We start from the raw sequence: 7409 nt of genomic DNA, 5'->3' as shown, positions 1-7409 counted from the left end.
AACACCAGTCGGTGCATAAACATTGTATATAACCACAGGAATTTTATCTATGGATAATTTAACCAAACCCCACCGACCTTCAGCATCACATTCTTCAGAAATAAGAGAAACATTTAACTTTTTGTGACAAAGCAATATAACTCAGTTTTTCTTACCTAAAGCCGGTGAGTGAAAAACATGACCCACCCAGCAATGTTTAAGCTTTAAGGCTTCAGCATCAGAGAGATGGGACTCTTGCAAAAGAGCCACATCCGCGTTAAGTCTGGCCAAATGGGATAAAACCTGTTGCCTCTTGATAGGGTTATTCAACGCTTCAACGTTCCATGTAACAACTCAGAATTTAGAGAAAGTAGTATTGATGTGGAAAAAAAGCATTAGAGAAGAGGTGAGCGAAGAAGGATATGTAAGTAAAAGTGAAAAATAGCTGAGAGTAAACCGGGGAAGCAGATCAGTAATAGAGTTACACAAGAGCAAAGAAAAGGAAAGAAAAGAAGAGAAAAAAGAGAGAAGAAGAAATAGAAAGAGAAAAAGATGATAGACAGTAAATGACAAAGAGAAACAATGAAAAACATACTTACAAATACAAATTGAAGAGTGGGGGTGACGACGCCAGGAGACGACGACATCAACAGCAAGAGCATAACACCACCGAACAGCCAGGAGAGGACAACATGATAATTGACTAACAGGTAAAATGGGATGATAAGAAACAAGGGAAATTCTGTGGAGGTAGAGAAAGATGACGAAAAGGTGACGAAAGCGAAAACAGACCAAATAAGCAATAATACTAGGACAAAGAAATAAAAACACATTTGTACATATGTATATATGAGGGGAGGGGACAGAAAGGACAATAGACCACAATGAATATGTGAACAAGTTAGATTACATAACAAACGAAAAAACAATTAAACAGCTCCAGAGTTGTCCATATTATCAGCTCCATGTCGACGAAGAAATTCCAGCAGAGCAAGAGGATCTTCAAAAGTTGTGGTTCTTTCTTTGTAGGTGACCTTGAAGAGGCATGGGTGAAGTAGGCCATATCTGGCATTGAGGGCGCGTAATTGTGGACGCAAGTCTAGGAATTGTTTGCATCGATCAGCCGTTACCGTAGCCACATCTTGGGAGAGATATAAACGATGGCCTTCCCAAAGAATCTGTTTTTTAGACTTTGGAGCAGATAGGACTTGAAGAAGGTCCGTATATTGTAGGAAGAGCATGATGACACCTCGAGTTTTAGTGGAAATTGTCGGACCCAGTCTATGTGCTCGTTGAATATTGAAAGTAGAAGAAGACGGAAGACCCAGAATTTTTGGCAGAAATGATTGGAAAAACTCCGTCGGATTTGAACCTTCTGTGTGTTCCGGCAAACCATAAAGATGGAGGTTATTTCTGCGATTACGGTTTTCCAAATCCTCTGCCTGTCGCTTGAGGAGGGATATATCTTTTTCCAGGTTTGTGATCCGAGAGCAAGAAGTTTGAAGAGATTCTGTAGATTGTTCCACCAAAAGAACACGGGATTCCAAGGAAGATCATTTATCGTGTAGAAATTGCAATGTCTTGGTATTTTCAGCCATAAAAGATTTTAGAGCACGAATTTCTCCCAGGATAAGATCCATGGCAGCAGAGTTTGAGGAGGTACCTGGAGAAGGCGGGTCTTTCTTGAGCCTTTTAGTCGATGAAGATTGCGGGAGTTTACTGTAGGACTTTAATTTCGGAATAGCTCCAGAGGTTGCGTCTGTACTTTGCAATGTAGAGTCCTCCATGTCAGGAGGAGTAGATTCGGAATCTGAACAAGTACGAGGCTGAGATGAGGGGGAAAGTTTAAGATTACGCAGCTTCCCCATAAGAAAGCGTAGAAAAATTGAAAAGTGTCAGTCCAGCCAAATAGAGCTCAATAATCCAAAGGAAATTGATGGTAGGCGCACAAGCTAAATGAGAATGTCAACAATAATGGAGCAAAGGAGGGCCAGGAATCTTGAAGACGATATTAATGAGGAGAACATTTTTTCCAACAGGCTCCTGAGACAAAATGGCGGCGTTGTTATGCAAACAAGAATGCAGGACATGCAAAGACCCAGAAAAAACAATAGCAAGAGTTATTATGAGGGTCCAAACGAAAGAAAGGAAGAATTAGTCAGAAAAATCACCATTGGGGCATATTCTGTGGTAATTTGCACAGAAAAACACATCCAGCATGAAGAAAGAAAAAACAAAATGGCGGCAGCGGCGAAAACGGGTCGTTTTTCGGCAAAATTCAAGGTCTGAGGGCCATCGTGAAAGCTGTAGAACGGATCATGTTGCTCACCTCATGACCCTAATCAGGGGACCACGCTTCGTTCCGCAATAGCGTGCAGAGAAAAGTCTGTTATTTTTCCTCCTCGGATGTCCGGCAGCAGAGCTCCGCTACAAAGGCGCCATCATAGGTGGCGCTCAAGCCACGCCCCCCATTGGCACAATTTAATAACAATCCATCCTTAAAAGTGTTTTGCCTTTAACCAACACCTAAATCCTTGCCTGCTACAGTAATCTGTACAACTCCATGTAACAAAATATCAGCCCAGATGCTTTAGCACAGTCTATAACAATCATCCTTAAAAGCCTTTTTTCTTACCCGTGATTTTTGCAATACATCAGCCAGGCACAATGTCTTTGACATACCATTTCATAATAAAGAGATCAAGCCTAGAAAATCTGGCATGACTTTTCCCAATGAGCCAATGAAGCCTTTACCCTTTATCATTGACTTTTGACTTTACCTAACACCTGCTTTTTCAATTGTGCATATAAAGGCCACCATCATGCACGCAGTCATACAATTACAAATAAGTAGAAAAAAGCAGGCTGCAAAACATTGTACAGCCCATCTCAGCAATGCCTAATAAGAATAATCACAGTGAAAACTGTCAGGGTTTGTGAGAGTGGGTGGCTAACACCAAAACCCATGGCTGCTTCTGAAATCTGTGACACTACATGTAACAAAAGGCCTGCCTATAGCCTTTACCACAATGTGATAACAATCAACTCTTATTTCTTCAAGTCTTCCTGGCTTCCACATAGGCTTTTCACAATTACTAAACTAGACTAATGCCTTTGCCAGAATGTATCATAATAAGCAGACCAGACTTTTGACATCGAACATAAAGTTTCCAGTCCACCAAACAGGCATATAGCGTGTCACAATAACCAATTTATGCATACACTTTTGAGCGTAAGCTTTTTCTACAAGACACTCATTATACATGGGGTCATAAAAATTGAAAGGTATTTAAAACTGGAGTTGCTAACAAAATGCTATCCATCCTAAAATGCTATAACAAGAAGTCTCCCAGGGCAAACCTTCTATATCCATGGTTTGCCACAGTGCGTGAGCAAAACCAAAATATTGCTTACTACGGTAATCTGTGAGATTCCATGTAACAAATTATCTGAAGGCTTAAATATTCACACTTAATACCCAGCAACTTTAAATTGGCTTTTCACAATAAATAAGTCAGCCCTAGTGCCTTTATCTTGACATTTCATAATAAGTAGATCTGGGTTATAGCCATGATCATTTGCTTGCTACTATAAGTAATGTAGTCCTGCTGTATCGGGTTCAAGCTTTATGACAGGCCAGAACGTGTAATACAAACAATATTTCTAGTATAAGCACACAAACTCGGTCCAAACAAATCTAGTACTCAGGAGAACTAACATGATTGGAGCCTAAGCCTCTCTCATGAAGACTGAAAGCTATTTTATTGATCCCATCAGGTCTGCCAACAGTTGTATTGTTAACCCAGACCTAAAAAATCTGTGTAGATGAGTGTTGTGCTGGGCTCTCAAATCCATGCACTGTATAAAGTTAAAGACGTCCGTCTTCCCATCTGTGCTGCTGAAGAAAAACAAACAGTAAAGTATCTGGTTATCTAAAGAAAACTTTAACTGCATTTCACTGCCATTTTCCTTAAAAGTTCAATCTCAGGTATATTCTGCTTCTTGCTCAGACAGGTGGACAAATGTACAAAATGATCGCAGCTGCGTGGCTGGCAAGCACTTTTTCTGTCGCAGCACACAACTTCTGGGCGGACCCAAAGCCCCTCTCCTGGTAGTTGAGTTCTTCTTAAATCCCTTTTGTAGGTTAATCACATATTGGGGTGGGGGGAGGTGGGGGGTTTCCTCTGTGTCAGGTTTTACATGTCTGACAGGCCCAGTGTTGTGTAAATGTATGGGAAGGTGATTTAGCACAGAAGAGGTGAAGATCACATTTGTTTTTGTTGCTGATATTTTGATTCCTAATTGAAACTTGAGAGAGAAGGCAATTGAGACAGAACTAGAGATATACCGCTATATGTATGAAGGGACCGATTAGCGATTCAGAAATTGCGAAAATTACCGAATCGCTAAATCTGTATCGCTAATCGGGATGTATCAACGCATTAGCAAATATTTAGCGATTCGGCCACAATCGCTAAATATTTGCACAATATGAATCAGCGATTCCCTAAACGGCCAAACTCGCAAAATAGCGCGACCCCGCCCCTAAATACGCAAAAATAGCGCGCCGCGTCGCTAAATTGTGCGACCGCGTCGCTAAATTGCGCGACCGCGTCGCTAAATAGCGCGACCGCGCCCCTAAATACGCTAATTAGCGCGACCGCGCCGTGAAATAGCGCGACTGCACCCCTAAATACGCTAATTAGCGCGACCGCGCCGTGAAATAGCGCGACCGCACCCCTAAATACGCTAATTAGCGCGACCGCGCCCAGCAAAGCGCTAAATTGAGAGGTACCCCCGTGAAAAATCGCTAATTAGCACAAACTGGAAACATCCAATTGCAATCCTGATGCTATATGATGACATCACAACCAGGAAGAGAGTGATTTCCCATGGGGCATCTGGAGTGAGACAGAGAGAGTGAGAGTGTTGTGTGCAACTCTTGAGCCATGTCAGAAAGTGGAAGCCAGGATGTCCCAGCAAGCCAGCAGGAGCAGCAAGCAGGGGAAGCAGCCAGGAAGAGGAAGCTCAAGTTTTCAGAGCCTGAACTAGAGACCCTAATCACTGAAATGGTGCAACACCATGACTCATTATTTGGGGCCACTTCCCACAAGGTGCCAGAAGCCAGCAAGAGAAGGATTTGGGAGGGCATCCAAGCCAAAGTGAATGCCCTAGGAGTCACCCACAGGACAGTTGATGTGCTGCGCAAGCGCTGGTACGACCTGCGCCAGCGCTCCAAGGAGAGGTTGGCTGCCAGGCTGGAGCAGTCCCAGCTCACCGGTGGGGGAACCTCCAACGTCCAAGACTTTACACCACTGGAGGAGCTGGTAGAGGGCACACTGCCTCATCAGAGTGTTGCGGGCGTGTCCGTGCTCGACAGCTCAGCACAACCATCAGCAAGACCAGGTAAGAAGCATGCCTCCCCACCCTAAACCACCCCCAGAACCCCCTGAGGCGACCTAGGGATTAGGGCAACCACATGTCAGGCTAGACCAAGTACACAGCAATGCATTATGGGAGATGTAGTCACAACAGTCAGCAATGTAGAAAGTAGCATGAGATTGCCAAATTGTACACATGTGCAGGTCAGGAGAGGTGAATGACACAAGTAAAGTCAGGGAACACTGTGAAAATTTATTAGTACATCACCTGTGATGATCAAATAAGTAATGTGTGCTGTTCTATCCACAGCACCTGCAAGTGGGAAAGCTACAGCCAGTGCAACAGAGACAGGAGCCAGAGGCTCAGGAGAAGGCAGGCATGGCCATGATCCAGATGGGGAGGACAGTCCTATTATCCAAACACAGGGACACAGTAGGAGGAACGTGAGGCCATTCAGAATAATGGATGATGAGGAAGAGGAAAATGACAATGTCCAGTCTGAAGCACCAGTACCCCAGCAGCAGGAGTCCAGAACAGAGTCCAGAGGCAGGCGTAGACCCCGCACGGCCATCAGCACCAATGTGCAAGAAGAAGAATCAGTGTTCGCCGGTCTTGAAATGCACATGCTCCAGGTTCACCGCCTGCAAGCGAAACACATGAAGGCCATTCAGAGAGAGATCAGGGCAGGGAACAGAGGACTACGCGAGGAAATCAGGGGGGCTGTGCAGGAGCTGACTGCAGAGATGAGAGCTGAACGCGCAGCCAGGCGCAAAGAAATTGCCCGCATGGACCACTACACGCGTGCTGTTAATCGCCTCGCCTCCTCCAACAATATGCTGGCAAGGCGTGCCATAGAGACCCAGCGAGAGTTCTCGCATGGTATCCAGGACATAGCCACTGTGGTAGTGCAGTCAACTGCCACCCTGGATGAGCTGCGTGCGCTGCGTACTGCTGGACCCGGGGTGCTCACCCCCAGTGAGGAGGACTCACAGTCGGTGCGGAGCACTAATACACCACCACCCACTGTTGAGAGGCGCCGTAGTGGCCGGAGCAGCAGGCCTGCCCCACAACAATAGGGACTGCATCAAAATGACTACTCCGCACAGGGGGTATATGGGGCCAGCAACTGGGTAGCACTTGCTATACCAATGACTGTTTAGTTGCACTGTGATTTGAACATGTGCTTTTGTTAAGGAGAGTTCATCCTGCATTTTTTTGGAAGTCACATTGTTGGTTTTGGAAATTAAACACGTTTGCAGAGCAATAAGTTGTCATTGTATCATTTTTACTCACCTAGAAGTAGTTCCGCATGATCTCATCACGCCTCTGGCGCCCAGCTGCAGCAGCAGCTACGCCAGCTTCCATGTGTATGGGTCCGGGTCCCTCCACGTCCGAGGTATCTGAGTCACTCGACTCCATAGGTGTCCCTTTCCTGGTCGCAATGTTGTGGAGCATGGCACAAGCTACAACAATTTTGCAGCATGTCTCAGGGCTGTATTGAAGGGCACCTCCACTTTTGTGGATGCATCTGAATCTGCTCTTCAGAATCCCGAAAGTTCGCTCGATGGTGTTTCTTGTGGTAATGTGTGCCCGGTTGTAGCGGTGCTCCCCAGCAGTGGCAGGATTCAAGTAGGGTGTCAGGATGAAGTCCCTGACTGCATAGGCACTGTCCCCTGTGGGTGGAAGAGTTGAAAGGTCAGTCAATGTGATGCACATGCAGGTCATGAGTAATATGGGCTGACAATGTGTGCTGTTACCTAGTAGGTATCCCTCTCCAAATTCCCCTCTTGAGAGTCTACGGTATAGGCCACAGTGACGGAATATAAATGCATCATGTGTGCTACCAGGGTACTTTGCCACTATATCGGTGATAATGTTTTTGGCATCACACAACATCTGTATGTTCAGGGAATGGTAGCATTTCCTGTTCCGGAATACATACTCTATGTTTGTGGGGGGTGAAATGGCAATATGTGTTCCGTCTATACATCCTATGACGTGGGGGAAATGGGCTATATTATAAAAATCCTGCTTAGTCTGTGCTAGTT

General features: G+C 45.1%; 1 long non-coding RNA gene across 1 annotated transcript; it reads right to left on the bottom strand.

The window, feature by feature from the left end:
• Positions 1-5593: 5593 nt before the first annotated feature.
• Positions 5594-7035, bottom strand: LOC144824735 (uncharacterized). Its single transcript, XR_013609087.1, has 2 exons — positions 6655-7035; positions 5594-6002 (listed from the first exon to the last, which is right to left on the bottom strand). It is a non-coding gene; the product is annotated as an uncharacterized LOC144824735 (long non-coding RNA).
• Between the last annotated feature and the right edge of the window lie 374 nt (positions 7036-7409).

The sequence above is a fragment of the Lissotriton helveticus genome, chromosome 3_1 (genome assembly GCF_964261635.1).
Source record: "Lissotriton helveticus chromosome 3_1, aLisHel1.1, whole genome shotgun sequence".
Lineage (NCBI taxonomy): Eukaryota > Metazoa > Chordata > Amphibia > Caudata > Salamandridae > Lissotriton > Lissotriton helveticus.
Note: the sequence above shows the minus strand (reverse complement) of the source record. Positions and strands in the feature narration are given on the sequence as shown.